We start from the raw sequence: 18,091 nt of genomic DNA, 5'->3' as shown, positions 1-18,091 counted from the left end.
CTTAGCTCTTATAATCATGATCTTGATGTTTATACATCCTTCCATTTGGACTTACTTGGTACGACAAGACTAAAAAGGGCAAAGATGAAAAGAATTTTCTCACCCCATGCGACATAGAAGTTCCATATACTTGTTCTTCTTCAATTTAGCTATGTATGATACGTAGCGTAGTTGAATAGGATTAGTGTAGGTTACTTTATTTTTTCTCATGGAAGGGGAGCGTCTCCCTCATTTATGCTTTCTTAGTCGACTTGTACCTGGAGGAGTCCTCCCATAGGTTTATTACTTCCTAGTTTCTAGATAGTTCTTTTTTTGTATTTGGAGATGAGTCAGCTGACCTTAGTAGGTTAGCCGACTTATGAACCAACCTAGGAGAGGAAGAAAGTTTTATGTTCCCCTCCTTGTATTTTTCTATTTGTTATTTATGATAAGGCTTGGGGGTGATGCTCAACCCCTGACTATGCACGAGAGGTGGGAGCCTCGTGTAGAGTCTGTTCCCTTGAAAAAAAATAAAATAAATTGACTTATTGTTGATGAGAGATCATGACTTCATTGTATTGCGTAATCGAAGATATTATCGGAAGCCCACATTTATATGTCAACAAAATGAATTGACTTAGTGTTGATGTGAGATCTTGAATTCATTGTATAGCATAATCAAAGCATTTATTGGAAGTTCACATTTATATTCACAAATGTCGCAACCTGTGCCATATATGTTGCAACATGTGTCAAACAAGTTGCAATAAATGCACAAAACAAGTTCCCCCTAGATAAGATTGTATCAAATCGATGCAAATGATGATGACTTTGACTAAATTGCATGTATGTGTCAGTGCAATAAATGTGCTGCCATGGCCATCACATCACTATAATGCACCATCGCAATCACTATAAATTATCATTTTCTTTTTCCTTTTTTTAATTTTTTAATGCTCGACAACATTATATGTTGCAAATTATGGCAGAAATATTGCATAGGTTTACTCAAAAGTTACACCATACGTGTGAGATGCTGCAATTAAGAGAATATTAAGTCATCAAACATAGTATTCTAAGATTGTTTATCAGTATATTAGAGTAAATCGTAACAACATAAATCATCAAATATACTTAGTATTATAACATTGTTTTGTCACCAAATTAAGTTTAAATACAACAATTTCCATCAAATTGATCATTTCATTTGGAACACTATAATGTCATCAGGTTTGAATACTTATAAACACGTATATTAAAAAGAAATGTTATACAAATTACTTATGAATGTCAACTTACATTGATTAGTCATATATTGTATAATGGATCAGTAATATTAAAGGTAAATTAACTATTAAAAAAATTATTTCTGTATGTTGAAATTCGTACTTACAATATTAATATTTTGAAAAATATAGAAATTGAATATTATTTATATTAAAAAATAAAATCTTGATATATATTTATTAATAAAATTATAGCAACTAAAATTTTGTACTTAAATAAAGTGTCTTCAACCTAAAAATTAAAGAAAGTCCTGTTCAGTTATTTGTATATTGAAAATTAAGACATTTATTGCAGTGCTTTTATATGGTTGCACTTCTCCACTTCCACTTTTAAAATCGGATACTTAATGAATCAAAGTCGGTTTATTTTTTCAAATTAATTAAAGTCACTAAAAAATCCTTTCATTTCCCTTCAAACCTTTCAAATGACCTTTAAAATCCATTTTCTTAATATGTTGTAACATGTTTTACAAATGTTGCAACACATCAGCGATATGTTGCTAACATGTAACTCAAATATCGCAACTTGTGACATATATGTTGCAACAAATACAATATAAATAATAGATCTCGCTTCATCGTGAATTTTCACATAATAAACATCAAGTATAAATTACAGTATAATTATCATCTTTTCCCTACAAACCTCTTCACAAATTAGGAGTTGCAACTCTTGATTATAACTTAATGAGTTTCTTCACAAATGCAGTTATTAATTGAAAATTCGTGACATTTACAAAATTCAAAAACTTTAAGAAAATAAATAAAACATGCATTAACAACATTAAAAACAAACAAATACATAACTGAAATTTTAAAATAAAATACAAGATCAAGTTATATAAAAAAAAACTAAACAACATCATTAGCATCGGCAACAACGTCATCACCAACAATAACCTCACCACCAGGGCCACGGGTAGCACCTCTGACACCGTCCTCTTCACTGTCAGTGTTAACCTCTTGAATTAAGGCAAGAAAAAGTTGCTTTGGGATACATTTTTCACGCTTCAAATTTATGACAGTTCCATTAAGATCCTAAACTTCATCCTTTGATAGGTCGATCTCCCATATGTTGTTTAACCGTCTTCAACACACAACACGACCATTGTTTTGAGTTAACATGGTAGATTTTTTTTTGTGAAGGGAGACATAAAATTTTTGATATGAGAATGTGAGATAGGGTTGAGTGTGTGAATTTATAAAAGCGTAAGACGCGTGTCCATTTTTTTTAAAGTGTATTGGGATATGTTATTTTATGTATGTTTATTTTAATATGACATTTTTTACTATTTCAACACTCACCCAAATAGACCTTCAATGTATCATTTCTTATTAAAAAATATGACTGGAAGAAACAAGGAAATGAAACAGAAATTAAACTTCGATGCTAAACATGAAATAAAACATGAAATAAACAGGATAAATAAATATTTCTCCATCTTCCCCTTCTACTTAAGAAGGGACGATTTTACAAACAGTGATCGCTACACAAGAGGCACAATTATGGAAGATTTCAACTTCTAAAATGTCTCCTTGCTTGAAACCTGCAGTGTGAATGAAATAGTTTCATCCAGTAATTATCGTCCATCGATTATCCCCGCTCTGACCTACAGTTGCATAATATTATGTCCAAATATCAAGGCCATCTTCAGTTCCTTCAAGAACTACATGATTAATTATTAAGGATGTACTATGTGCGGAAATAAATGGGCTAACAAATAGCGGCAACCAATACGAAGACGGAAAAAATAATGTAAGTATATATTAAACAAAAACAAAATAAGAAAGAAATATATTACAATGATAAATTACCATTTCGTCTAGGTCTGCTTAGGTTCTTCTTAGAGCAATATAGAATGTTGGATTGGAAATGTTTATGTTGACGATGGGTATGAAGTTTGTCATATTTGGGATAAGAAGAGAGTTTGTGTAGATTTTCTAATAAAAGAGTTCATGAAGCGTTGGTTTAAATACAAATATATTTATTGCAATACAAAAACCCTTTCCTGAGTAATTAAATGTCACTTATGTTTGAAATATTGCCAAGAAATATCACTTTTGTTTCTTTTATGACTCCAATATCTCCTAACTATTCACATTATATACTTGAAATAATAAAGACATCTTTTTTCTCTACTAATGGGATGACATGTCACATTATTCCCTTTTTCAATAATTTTTTAAAAACTATTTTTGTCACGACCCGATTTTTCAGGTCATGATGACACCTACTATGACCCACCAATAGGCAAATCAACCCATATCCCCGAACTGTGAGTAATAGGATGCCATGATAGAAGACCAACCATACAACTAAAAACACAAACGAAATAACTAGAACATAACTGAATGGCGAAAGCTAAACGAAATATATACAATAAAAAGATCCCTCCCAAAACCTAGAAGTCACATGTATAAAGCTACTACAGAAAGAGTATAAGTCCTAAAAGTGAACCACAGAAATAGGGCAGTCTCGAAAAACAAAAGACGGGAAAAATATATGTACATAGGGAGACAGGTAAATCCATAATGCTATATGCTCACCCTAACCTCCGATTAGGACAATTGCTGGCTCAAATCAACGCCGATAGCTAGTACTCAAACCTAAATCACGAAAATAGATGCAGAGTGTAGTATGAGTATCAAAATAACAGGTACCCAGTAGGCATCATACGCCTACTGAGCAAGATAAGAAAAAGTAAACTGAAATGTGAGAAAATAACCACAACTAAAGATAAGGCAAGAAGTAAATGTAGGTATGTACATGAGCGTACTCAACACACAAAGAGAAAGAAACTAGCTAAATCTGTCGGGCTCCCATAAACCTGACGGGTACGCTTGTGCACAAGTCTAAGGTAGCAACATGAACAAACTCCCATAAGCACAATAGGAGCAAGGATAATTGAAGTAGAATGAATGGATCCAACAAAGTTCCAATAGTACCATCAATTGCCCAAACTTGAACCGAACCATCCCGAAGGCCTAAAGCCTTAACTCAAGCTGAGACTAGATAAGTACTTGAACCGAAAATTCATCAGGGAACCAAACTGAGATTTGAAAGCAACTAAGGACTTGATCCCTGGTGATAGATAAGCATGGATTTGAACCACGTGTAAAGAGACCACAGACTTAAATCGAGTAATAGTAGCTATGGAGTCGAACCAAAGAAAGTAAGGAGTGACAGACTTGAACCGAGGCTATATAAAGGTGGTGGGATTGAACCATAGCTAAGTGATGAGTAACGAAATTGAACCAACAAAATAATACCAAGGCAAAGGCTCGAACCCCACCCGGTGGAGTGAATTGGGGACTCTAACCACTAATAGAGGCGAGTTGGTTAGAATTAGGATCAGCGGCCAACTGAGCATCATGGGGAGCACCACCAAAATGAGTGCCATCAATACATCACTCGATCCCGAACCACATTCAACCAAAATCATTGAGATAACTCCCAAAATCAAGAACAAGCAATACAGGACTGATAGAAGAATAGGACATTATGGAGGTATGGTTCCAAAAGTGTGTTACTTCCTACCTAAAGCATATACTATCAGACTCAAGCCTTCTATTAGTCTACAGGGAGCTAAGATGTCTGAAGTGATGTTGGAGAAGTTCTAAGGCCCAACGCCACCCAAAATTGCGTAAGTCTAAGGTAACACTAGAATAAGCCTAGATTAAGATCGAACGTGCTTTTAAATATATAACCCAAAAGCACAGTACATGCCACAAGGTAGGGATAATCAACAATAACAAGAGTCATGCTTTATCCATTCGAAACTTTCCCCAAAAATAACATATAGGACATGATTCTAGTAATTTAGCATGCTCAAAGACCAAACCCCTCCAAGCTCATATAATTCAATATATATGTGTCTAAACATGCTTAGTCTAAAGGGAGGAAACCATAGTCCACCTGTAGGCCGACCCCGTGAGCTCCAACTCACGAAATCAGAGTTTTCCCCTTCCGAATTCCCTCCAAATGTTGCCACACTATCAACAATAGAATCACAATGTTAATGTGGTTGTTATGACACTAAAATTATCTAATTCGGAGAAGGACCAATTTTAGGGTCCAAAATGGGAAATGTGGGACCTGCATATGAAATTTTGAAATTGACCGCAAAAGTAGGTCCTAGACGCTACCCCAAGCTAGTGTTCCAAAAAGGAGCACAATTCATACACTAGAATATGCTACAACCACACAAGCTTAAAGAAACAACTATGGAAGCATCTATAAATAGTAATTTATCAAAAATGAAGCTCCCACGATTAGGACTGGGCATAAAATACCGAAAACTGAATTACCGAACCAAACTAACTATTTCGGTATTCGGTAATTTGGTAATTCGGTTCGGTATTCGATATTGAAATATAAATTGGTATTTTGGTTTCGATATTCAATATTTCAATTTCGGTATTTGGAAAATATCGAATACCAATTTTTTTCTTTTTATTAATACAAAAAAACTGGAAAAAAAAGAAGAAAAATTACCAAAAAGAGAAGAGTTTAGTAAGAAGAAACTATACCATTTTTTTATTTCCCTTACCATTTCCATTTCAACTTTTCCACATTTACAACATACTATATGCACACTTTTAAACACGTACATTATGGATAACTGCTAAAATTTAAATTCATGTACATGTAAAAATTATAAATTCTAATTTCAAATTTATGCAATTGGTTAAGAATTCTAATTTCACTTTGCATGATTCACCACGTTAGTTATCTACATAAACTGTTTGGTAGTTACATTGAAAACGAAAGATTCCAACCTTTTCATATCTTTGCAGAAACTAATTAATAATTAGTGCAGTGATGTAGAGTTTTTGGATAATTCAAAGAAAAACATATGTATAAAAATTATGTGTGATATATTAGAGATTTTTGGTTTTCGCTCTTTTTTATCATTTTTATTACATGGTAATATTTTTTTATTCTGTATGTATTCATAATTATTTTTTTTGTTTATAATGTATCATTTCTCCTCCGTAGAATATGGCTTCAGAGCAATTTTGGTTTCGGTATTCTGTAAGTTAAAACGCATATATTACTTAATTATGGTGTAGTAATAAAAATATAAGTTAAGATATGCATTCTTTAGGTTAATATAAATATTAAATGCTGATAAATTTTTATTGTACATTAACTATTAAAAAAATATGGTATTATCGAATATCGTACCGAACTGAAGTTTGATTTAACGAATACTGAATTACCAAACCGAAGTTTGTAAGTTCGGTATTTGATATATACTTTGAATTACCGATTATTGAATTACCGAATCTGAACTTTGAAAATACCGAACCGAATACTGAATGCCCAGCCCTACCCACGACCCAAACCAAGTATACTATGATGTTCTTTGCGGAAATACCCATAATTTAGCCTCAAGAATCATTGAAAACGGAGCTAAAATGACCAAGAAACAATTCCCCAAAATTCATCAAAAACCCAACTAGAAGATGATAAAGGCTGCAGCTAGATTAGCGAATTTACCTCACACGAAGCTCCTAATGCACTCCTCGAGCTCTCCAACACAATCCCCTCAATATTCTCTTGAAGTTTGACCTTTGAATCACAAAAATTATTAAAGAAACAAGAGAGGAACTTGAGTTTTAAAATTTGGAAATGGATAATTCTCATTTTCTGGTCTTAATTAAAAGACCAGGTAATTACTCATTGCGATCGCAGGGACACGCATCACGATCGCGACCAAGTCCCAACAATACCATCACTATCATGAGGGTCAGGTCTCTGATCGTGAAGACCAACTGGGTCAACCACCTTGTCAAATCTTCATCACGATCACGACGACTACATCGTGAAGGCGATGAGGAAAGCCACCTTCTCCAGCAACTGCTGTAACATAGAATTTTTGGCATTATCCAAGTCTCCGATGGGGTGCTCGAAAATTGATATTCCAAACTCAATAGCACAATCAAAATTTCCATACGAGGTCGTTACGACTGAAAGTGGTTCCCATACCCAAGTACCATTTTGAGCCTGATTCCACAATGGGTCTCGTAATTAGACCGAAAACCTCAAAAGTTAAGGAAGGGTCATTCTTGACCAAAATCGACATTCCAAAACTAATTATGCTAGCAAAATTTTCATCCGAGCGCGTTGTCCAAGAAAATTGACCAAATTCAACCATGGGCCAAGTTTCAAAGGTAAAAGGGCCAAATGGCTCCAACCTTGTACAGATTGTCTCGATATTCATGTCGACCATGCTACTAGCCTAATTTTTCCATTTCAGAGCTAATGGAACCGTCAGAATTACATTTTGATATCTTTTTTCTAAAGTTATGACTGAAGTCAACTTTTAAAGTTATAAAAGTTTCAAAACAGGGAAACGGGACTAAATCCCAAACGAACAACCAGACGACCGAACAATAAGTGCCAACAGGTCATAAATGACTTGAGGTCGCTACAAAAAAGTTCTAAATGATGAAATGAATGCTTTGTTTCTAAAATGATCTGGAGGGTCATTACAATTTCAAACCACATATATTATAAATAAGAAAAAAATTATTACTTTTCCATATTGTTTAAAAAATAGAATTTTATTGATATTAAATATCATATCATATTCTTAAACCAGTTTCATTTTAATATATTTATTTTTATTTATTTATTATATTAAATAAAGTTGCATTTGTATTTATCTATTTTATCATATAAAGAAATTAATAAAGGGGAATTTTACTTTTAATTTTAGTTAAAGGCATTTAATCACATTGAAAGTATGATATGAAAATAAACTTTTCTATGAAATATAAAGTTTATGAACAAGTGTATAATTATATGTTAAGTATGATTACTATGTTATATATTCCGTGGGATTTGACTAAGCACCGAATATTGACTTGAGGTGGGAGATCGATCTATGGGGTCCTTATATAAAGTCTCTTGTCTCATAACTATGTTTCATCATAATATTACCCTTTTGGACTAGATATTAGATCCACATATAGCGTATGTACATGACCCGCCTAGGAGTGTAGAGTCTACCTTGGGAAGTAGATTCCCCTTTCTTTCATTCTATGATGAGATATCGGGATTCCATGTCATAGTTCGCATGGTCTTATTGTTGGTTATAGTTCTATCCCACATATGTACACTTTTTTATGTTCTTTTATGATTTCAACTATGTCTTCAAATGCTTTGGTCATTATGGTTTTCCTCATGACTTACTTATCCTCTTTCATCATATATGATATTTGATCATTGCATTCTATGATTTATATTGCATGGCATACCCATATACTTAGTACATTCAAGAGTATTAACATATGTTTTTTGCCTACATTGTCTCATAATATAGGGGTCGTGGATCACATTCCTTCTATCTGTGGCTATTTGAGTTCTCATTCGCTGAATTTTTGGTGAATCCTCATTTACGGAAGACGATTTATGAGTTGTTTCATTTTAAAGACGCTTTGTTAAATTCATATTGAGGGTGAGCTAAGGACATGTCTTATCCCCCGCCATTCTTGATTAGTGAGGCATATATTGGACAAATGTGTTCAAATCTATGTAGTCGAGTTTACACTCTCTTTGTTATTTATGATTTAGATTTTTATCCTATGTTATTTATACTTACTTTACCTTATGCATGATTACGATATGACAAGAGTCTTGGTTGGATCTCTTCAGAGTTTGGATTGTCTTGTTACAACTAGTCCCTAGGTCGGGTCGTGAGAAATATGGTATCAGAGTATGGCTTAAGATATCTTTGGGAGTCCAATATGCTACGTCAAGTAGAGTCTTATTAATGGATGTGAAGCGCGCTACATCTATGAATGGGAGGCTATGAGTAGTTTTAGGAAATACTCACTTCTTTCATGATCTATGTCATGCGATAGAGTATACTATAAGACTTCCTTTCCCTAACGATTGTCCTTTGAGATTTTATAAAATCCTTCTAAGAAGAGCACCTATGCAAAGAAGGATCAGTGCTAATGAAGACCAAGCTCCTACGGTACCTCAAAGGAATGTTCCCCTACCCCACTAAGTGACAAATATGGTGTTTAAGACCGCTATTACCATGCTAGCCCAAGTTGTCTCCAACCAAGGGGTAGAGGCTCCTCCTAATACACATACTCCAGCATCTAGGGAGATGGACTTTACAAGGATGAATCCTCCTGAATTCCATGGTTTGAAAGTTGACAAGGATCCCCAAGAGTTTATTAATGAGGTTTATGAGATATTGACTATTATCGGGTAACATCGGAAGAGAAAGAGGAGTTGGCGGCCTACCAACTCAAAAGTGTATCTCAAGTTTTGTATACTTAATGGAAGTTGGACAGAGTGGATGAAGATCCTATTGATTAGAAAGCCTTCAAGCTTGGTTTTTTCGATCGCTTCTTCCCTCTTAAGATAAGGAAGCAAACATTTTGGAGTTCATCAATCTTAGGCAAAGAAATATGGGTATGAGGGACTATGCCATTGAGTTCACCAAGCTATCCAAGTATTCTCGTTCATTGATTATCGATCCATGTGCTTGGATCAGTTAAGTTATATCGAGGGTGTACGACTTAGTTGTAAATGAATTTCGTACCACCATGCTTATCAAGGAAATGGACATATCTCTATTATATTACTTTTGCTAAATAATTTGAAGGAGAGAAATTCAAACAGATGAGTATGATAGACTCTAAGAGGTCCCGGTATGAAGGTGTGTTCTCAAATACTAGAACTGGTGGTGGTGGTAGTGGCCATTCTCAACAAGGCCAAGGTTTGGAAAAGAAGTTTGTTAAGGATAGGGTGCCATACCCTAAGGGTCAAGGTGGAGGTGTAAGTGCAAGTAGCCCCACTTTCCTTAAGTGTACTATGAGGAAAAAATCATGAAGGAATATGTTTGATGGGAACGGGTTCTTGCTATGGATGTGGCAAGGTGGGCGACAAGCAATCCAAGTGACCTTATGGTAGAGAGGGTTGTATTCAAGTCCAAGTGGCTCAAGAAGTCTAAGTATAACACGAAGCCCAAGCTCAACTAAAGGGTGGCCAACGTAATAACTAATTCTATGTTCTTCATGCTGGGCAAGATATTGAGGAGTCTCCCGATGTGGTCGAAGGTATGGTACGGATCTTTAACTTTGATGTATACGCATTAATTGATCCGGGTGACAACTTGTCTTATGTTACTCCTTACCATTCTATGAGACTTGATATATCCCCTGAAGTCTTGTTAGAGCTCTTTTCGATTTGTAGACTCGTTGGTAATTCGGTTCTAGCCACGATAATTTATAAAAATTGTCCCATGTCGATCTTGCCAAAATTTATCCCTTGTGATCTTGTTAAAATAGATATGAACGATTTTTACATTATTCTGGTGTGGATTTGTTACATGCCTCTTATGTATTGTAAAACTCAAAGGTCAAGTTTCAATTTCCTAATCGGCCTATTCTTGAATGGATGGATAATGATTCAGTGTTTAAGGATCGATTCATCACATATATTAGGGATGTTGATTCCAAAACTCCTACTCTTGATTCTATCTCTATTGTTAAGGAGTTTCCTGATGTGTTTCCCCATGATTTACCCGATCTTCCTCCTGAAAGGAAAATTCACTTTGACATAGATCCCCTTCCTGATAACTCAACCCATTTCTATTCCTTCTTAACGTATGGATCCGGAAGAACCCTAGTAACAATTCTTATTTCCAAAAGTACGTGCCACCGTAGGTGCCTTATGTCTTAGCTAGTGAATCCAGATATAGCTTATATTATATTTATGATACGGAGTCTACCTAGTCAAGTAGCCTCTCTCTTCTCAGTGTGGGAGTTATATCATATTCTATGTTATAGCTCACATTGTCTTAAAGGCCGGTTAAGGTTAATATCCTACATAGGTATATGCTATATCTACAAGTTTAAATAATGTTTTATGATGCATTGACCTTATTAAATATTTTCAACTACTTTCAAGTTTTATTCATGTTTTCAAGATATTGATCATGCATCATATGTTTATATTGACTATTTATGATTATCATTGTTTATGGATGTTTATCACATGTTTAGTACATTCCATATACTAACACATACTTTTTGCCTACATTGTATCAAAATATAAGGTCTGACGATCATCACGCTCACCCTATTTGTGGCTAGATATTGGAGTTAGCCTTCTATTTGTTGGTGAGTCCCCATGTTTTGAGGATACGTCATTTATAATTTTATATATTCCTTATGACTTTGATTATTTATATTGGTGAGTTAAAAACTTGTCCTACGCCCCATCTAGACTAGTAGAGGCATGCTACATTTTATCTATGTCTATGTTGTGATATTCATTCAGAGCTTGAGTTTGATTTCTCTTTATCGATATATTCATGTTGAGACTTTTATTCCATATTCATGATGTCTCTTGTTATATTATTACTTTTCTTATGTATTCTCATTTATGATATGTCAAGAAGATTAGTTGGAGTCTCTTGGGATCTTGATCATCGTGTCACAACTATGGTCTAGCTTGGGTTGTGAGAAACTTGATATTAGAGCCAAGTTTAAGGTATCCTAGAGAGTCTAACATGTTGCATCAAGTAGAGTCTTATTTATGGGTGTGTAGCACGCCACATCTATGGGAGGCTATAAGGTATCTTAGGAAAATATCACTTCTTTCATCATTCTTATATCGTGTGATAGAGTTGAACTCTAAGGATTTTTCCTACAATACTTTCTCTTGGAAATTACATAATCAAACCTCAAAGAAGAGCTCATTGAGAAGGAATGTGAATGAGAAGCAACAAGCTCCCCAAATCCCAAATGACCCTTTAAATGAACAAGTCTTTTATGTGGAGTTTTGAGCCACATTTCAAGTTCTTTCCCAAGCCGTAGATGCTCAAGCTAATAGGGAAGTTGTTTCTCCCATGAACCCAAATATGGATACGGTGGCTAGCCGAGTTTGTGATTTCACCCGTATGAACCCTCTCGAGTTTCATGTCTCTAAGATTGATGAGGATCCATAAGAATTTATTAAGGATATTATCAAGATTGTGAATATAATGGGCATTAGTCTGGTGGATAAGGCAGACTTAGCAGCATATCAACTTGAAGGAGTCACTCAGATTTGGTATGAATAATGGAAGGGCGAAAGTGGTAGAGATGATTGTCCCATTGTGTTGGAGGAGTTCAAAGTTGTTTTCCTTGACCATTTATTTCCATTGGAGTTGCGGGAAGATAAGGGTCAAGAATTTATCAACTTGAGGCAAGGTAATATGAGTGTAAGGGGGTATTCCCTAAAGTACACTAAATTTTCGAAATATGCTTCTTTCATGGCTGATGATCCAAGAGCTTGTATGAGAAAGTTCCTCTTAGGTGGTCAGACTTGGTGGTCAAAAAATGTAGAACCACCATGATAATCAAGGAATTTGATATCTCAAGGCTTATGAAACATAATGAACAAATTGAGGAGGAGAATTAGAAGGAGAGGTCTAGGGAGTACAAGAGGGATCAAATTGATGGTAGGGAGTTCTCATATGGTAAGTCGGGCGATGGTGGTTGTTCGTAATTCCGTCCAAAGTACATACGCCACAATTCTTCTACACTCCGCCTCCAAATTTCAATAAAGATATGGTGTCTAAACCTTAAGCCTCAAGGGGGAGCTTCAAGTGGTCAACCTATTCCCCATGCAAGAAGTGTTGGAAGAAGAATCTAGGAGAATGTCTAGTGGGTTCGGGTGCTTGCTTTGGTTGTGGTAAGAAGGGTTACCAACTGAAGGATTTTCCTTCAAGTTCTTTTAGAGGTGGAGGTGGTCGACACTAGACTCAGATTTAGACGACTACAGGTTGACCGGCTCAGCATGGTAGTCCTTTGTGTGGTGGTCAGCACCAAAATAGTTTTTATGCCCAACAGATTCATCAAGAGTTAGAGGATTTGCCCATGTGGTGACTAGTATATTGAAAGTCTTTGAGTTGGATATTTTTGTACTGTTAGAGCCAAGTGATACTCTATTATTTGTTACTCTTTATCTTGATATGAATTTTTTTGTTTATCCAAAGATCCTATTAGAGCCTTTTTTGGTCTATACTTCTGTAGGTGATTAAATTTTCACTAAAAGAGTCTATAGAAATTGTGCAGTCATAATCTTTTGGAAAATGACCTCAGTTTATCTTGTAAAGCTTGATATGACCAATTTTGATGTTATCCTTGGTATTGATTGGTTTCATGCATGTTATGCTTCCATATGTTGTAGAAACCATGTGTTTAAATTTAGTTTCCCAATAAGTCAGTCCTAGAATAGAAAGGTAGTAATTTCATATTTAAAGGAAAATTCATATCGTGCCTTAAAGCTCAGAAAATAATTTCTAAGGGTTGCATCTATCATGTAGTACAGGTTAGGGATAAAAAATCCAAAACTTCTACTCTTGAGTCAGTTTCAGTTATTAATGAGTTTCCGAAAGTGTTTCCCAATGAACTACCTAGTATCCCTACCAAAAGGAAGATAAACTTTGGTATTGATCTTCTCTATGATACCCAACCTATTTTTATTCCTCCTTACCGAATAGCTCCGGTAGAACATAAAGATTAAAGGATCAGTTGAAAGATTTTTTGGATAAGAGTTTCATTAAACCGAGTATCTCTCCATGGGGTGCTCTAATTCTCTTTGTTAGGAAGAAGGATGGTTCTCTTCGCATGTGTATTGACTAATGGAAATTGAACAAGGTCACAATTAATAATAAGTATCCTATTCCAAGTATTGATGAATTGTTCTATCAACTTCAATGAGCAAATTACTTTTCAAATATTGATCTTTGATCGCATTATCATCAACTCCGAGTGAGAGAATATGACATTCTAAAGATGGATTTTAGAACTCAATATGGTCATTTTTGAATCTTGGTTATGTCTTTTGGACTAATGAATGCTCCTAGAGCTTTTATATATTCAATGTATAGGGTGTTTAAGCAATATTTGGACATGTTCCTTATTGTGTTCATCAATGATATTTTGGTCTATTCTCAAACTGAGGAGGAGAATGTCGATTATTTGAGGATTGTCTTGCAAATTCTCAAGGATCATCAGTTACTTGCAAAGTTTAGTAAGTGTGAGTTTTGGTTGAGGTAGATTGCTTTCATTGATCATACTGACTCCGGTGAAGGTGTTATGGTGGATCTAAACAAAACCAAGGCGGTAAATGATTTGTCTAGACCATTTTTTGTGCTTAGCCGATTATTATAGACAATTTGTGGAAGTATTGTCTTTCATTGCATCGCCCTTGACTACTTTGACTAAGAAAAAGGTGAAATTCCAATGGCCTGAGGCATGTGAGAAAAGCTTCCAAGAGTTGAAGGATAGACTTACTTCTGCCCCAGTTTTGACTTTGCCAGAAGGGTCCGATGGGTTTGTTTTATATTGTGATTCTTCAAAGGTTGGTCTAGGTTGTGTTTTAATGCAAAATCGCAAGGTGATAATCAATGCTTCTAGGCAACTTAAGGTACATGAAAAGAACTATTTGACTCATGAATTGGATCTAAAAAAGGTTGTGTTTGCCTTGAATATTTGGAGGCACTATCTTTATGGTGTCCATGTTGATGTATTCATCGACCATAAGAGTTTGCATTATGTGTTCAACCAAAAGGACTCAAACCTTCGGCAAAGTAGTTGGCTTGAGTTGTTGAAGGATTATAATATGAGTATGTTGTACCATCTTGGTAAAGAAAATGGTTATCGAAGCTCTTAGTAGGTTATCCATGAATAGTATTTCCCATGTTGAGGAAGAAATGAAGGAGTTAGTTTGTGATGTTCATAGACTAGCTCATTTGGGTATTCACTTGGTTGATTTGGAGAATAGTGGTGTTGTTATACAAAATGGTTCTGAATCGTCCCTTCTAGCGGATGTGAAGGCAAAGCAAGATAATGATCCAACTTTGGTTGAGTTAAAGAAAGCAGTTGCCAAAAATCCATCAAGGCTTTCTCCTAAAGGGGAGATGGTGCGCTTAGATATCAAGACCGATTATGTGTTTCTGATGTTGATGGCTTGAGAGAAATGATATTGTCTGAAGCTCATAGTTTGCGATATTATATTCATCCAAGTTCTACAAAGATGTATTAAAATTAGAGAGAAGTATATTGGTGGAGAGACATGAAAAAGGATATTGCGGAGTTTGTGGCTAAGTGTCCTTATTGTCAACAAGTGAAGGTTGAGCATCAAACATTGGGAGTTTTAGCTTAAGATATTGAGATTCCTACTTGAAAGTGGGAAAACTTTGATATGGACTTCATTATAGTCTAGATGATTTGATTTGGGTGGTTGTTGACCGAATGACTAATTCGGCACATTTTCTTCCCATTAAGACTTTATATTCAAGAGTTATCTAAGCTTTATAGTGTTCCGCTATCTTTCATTTCAAACCAATGTACTCAATTCACATTATAATTTGGGACGTCTTTCTAAAAGGGTCGTAGTACTCAAATTAAGCTTAGCACAACTTTTAACCCTAAGACTGATGGCCAAGCTGAACGTGTCATTCAAACCATGGAATATATGTTGAGAGCTTGTGTCATTGACTTTAAGGGTAATTGGGATGATTATTTACCATTGATCGAGTTTTCCTATAATAGTATCTAGCACTCGAGTATTCAAATGGCTCTATTTGAGGCCTTATATGGTAAGAGATGTAGGTCTCCTATTGGTTGGTTTGAAGTGGGTAAAGTTTCCTTGATAGGACCCGAGTTGGTACATGAATCCATGGATAAGGTTAGACTTATTAGAAAAAGATTGAAGACTGCCCAGAGCCGACAAAAGTCCTATTCGAATGTAAGAAGAAAGGAACTTGAGTTTGAGGTTAATGATTGGGTTACTTGAAAATCTCACCCATGAAGGGTGTGATGCATTTTGGCAATAAGGAAAAGCTTAGTCCCCGATGTGTAGGCCTATATCAAATTTTAAGGCAGATTAACAATATGGCATATGAGTTAAACATACCTTCGGAGTTAGCATTGGTGCATCTGGTCTTTCATGTTTCATTGTTGAAGAAGTGTGTTGTTGATCCTAGCTCACTTGTGCCTTTGGACAACATTGGTGTTAAGGAGAGCTTATCATATGAGATGGTCCCATTAGAAATTCTAGACTGGCATGTTCGAAGGTTGAGAAATAAGGAAGTAGCCTCTGTTAAGATGTTATGGAGGAACCAAGAGGTTGAAGGTGCTACATGGGAGGCCAAAGCCGATATGATATCACAATATTAAGTAAGCCTATCTTCACGAAGCCTTTATGACCCGTAGAGATGATGATGATCCATAGACCCTATCGTATAAAGGATTGTTTCAATAGATTGATTGGTGGGTGTTCTTATAATAGCCTTCATGGTCCATCATGCACTTTTTGTCCTGTTACCTTATCCGTCAAGTTTTCCCTTTTTGGCTTAGGTTGGACCCTTATTTCTATGGACCACTATACAGTCCATAGTGTGTTTCATGGACCGTATAAGGTGGTCGTCCAGTGTCTTTTCTCAGGTTTTAAGTCAAGCCTAGTTTAGTCTTTTCCCATTATTTTATTTATGTAGTAGGATATTTTTGGGGATTTATTCCTAGACTATAACTAACTCCTAGCCCTTAAAAACTCTCAATTTTCCAAATCACAAGTTCAATTCTCTCAAGTTTCTCTCAATTCTCTCCAAGGCTAAAACTAGGGTAAAATCTCAATATTCCATTGAAAGAGTTGACTCAAGCTTTTAAGTCAAGGTATAAGGGAATTCATCCATGGATTTACTTTCATCCATGGAGTCCCAAAGTTTTTTCAATTCTCTCTTTTATAAATTTCTCCTAAATTCTAGTTTTGATCAATTTGCATTGGTTCAATTCAATTATGTTTTTATTAAATTATGATGATCTACTCATGCATGATTTCAATTCAATTGCATGATTTCAATGAATTTTACAAGGGTCCATGCATTATGTCATGAATTTCAAGTATAATTATGGATTTATGATTGTGGATTTGATGAATTGTCATGTATGATTTATGAAAGATATTTATTATCATTCAATTATATTTTCAAGTATAAAACCATGAATTGTGAAAGGTTTTCTCACAATATGCAAGATATCGTGATTTGAATGCTTAGAAAGGTAAGTATCCACATGTTCAAGTTATTATAATTGTTTTTAAGGAGCTATTCATATGATGTACTTTCATGATGTTGGATTGGTTGATTTAACTTTCATAATGACTATGTTTTACGTATTATGTTTGGATTAACTTAGCACTGAGTGAACTTTATGGTGGGGATCCACGAGGGAACCCTAGTAGCAACTCTTAGTTCCAAAACTATGTGTCACTATAGGTGCCTTATGGACTAGCTAGTAGATTCACATATAGTTCATGTTATGTTTATGATACAGAGTCTACCTTGATAAGTAGCCTCTCTTTTCTCGGTGCGGGAGTTACATCGGATTCCATGTTATAACTCACATGGTCTTAAATATAGGTTAATATTAATATCCCACATAGCTATATACTATATTTATAAGTTTAAATGATGTTTTATGATGCATTGACCTTATGAAATATTTTCAAGTGCTTTCAAGTTTCATTCATATAGTCAAAATATTGGTCATGCATCACATGTTTATATTGACTATGTTTGATTATCATTGTTCATGCATATTTCTCACATACGTAGACCATTTTATGTATTAACATATACCTTTTCCCTATATTGTATCATAATATAGGGTCCGACGAACATCACTCTATATTGGAGTTAGCTTTCTGTTTGTTGGTGAGTCCTCATGTTTGAAGGAAACAACATTTATTATTTCATATATTCCTTATGACTTTTATTATTTATGTTGGAGAGCTAGGAACTTGT

Source organism: Solanum dulcamara, chromosome 2 (genome assembly GCF_947179165.1).
Source record: "Solanum dulcamara chromosome 2, daSolDulc1.2, whole genome shotgun sequence".
NCBI classification, from domain to species: domain Eukaryota; kingdom Viridiplantae; phylum Streptophyta; class Magnoliopsida; order Solanales; family Solanaceae; genus Solanum; species Solanum dulcamara.
Note: the sequence above shows the minus strand (reverse complement) of the source record.